The sequence below is a fragment of the Penaeus monodon genome, chromosome 25 (genome assembly GCF_015228065.2).
Source record: "Penaeus monodon isolate SGIC_2016 chromosome 25, NSTDA_Pmon_1, whole genome shotgun sequence".
Lineage (NCBI taxonomy): Eukaryota > Metazoa > Arthropoda > Malacostraca > Decapoda > Penaeidae > Penaeus > Penaeus monodon.
In genome coordinates this window covers 3,278,405-3,278,605 of record NC_051410.1, presented here as the reverse complement: position 1 = coordinate 3,278,605, position 201 = coordinate 3,278,405, and the positions used below count along the sequence as shown (strand labels likewise).

General features: G+C 26.4%; 1 protein-coding gene across 1 annotated transcript in view; it reads left to right on the top strand.

Moving 5' to 3' along the window:
- The window catches only part of LOC119589491 (transmembrane protein 104-like), a 100,597-nt gene that overhangs the window by 81,865 nt on the left and 18,531 nt on the right, over positions 1-201 (top strand). The gene's annotated exons all lie outside the window — the stretch shown is intronic.

Genomic DNA, 201 nt, shown 5'->3' with positions numbered 1-201 from the left:
TTTGGAAAAAATAAGAATTTGCACATAGGAAGGTACTGAGTTATTCCACAAATGTTTATTTTATTGTATATATTCATGAATAGCCTTTAATGGATTCTTGATTTGTATATTCTGATTATACCAAGTCATTTTATACAATGGTCTATAATGGTCATGAAAGCAAATACTATTATCAATATCAGTTGATTATTGGTTACAGTA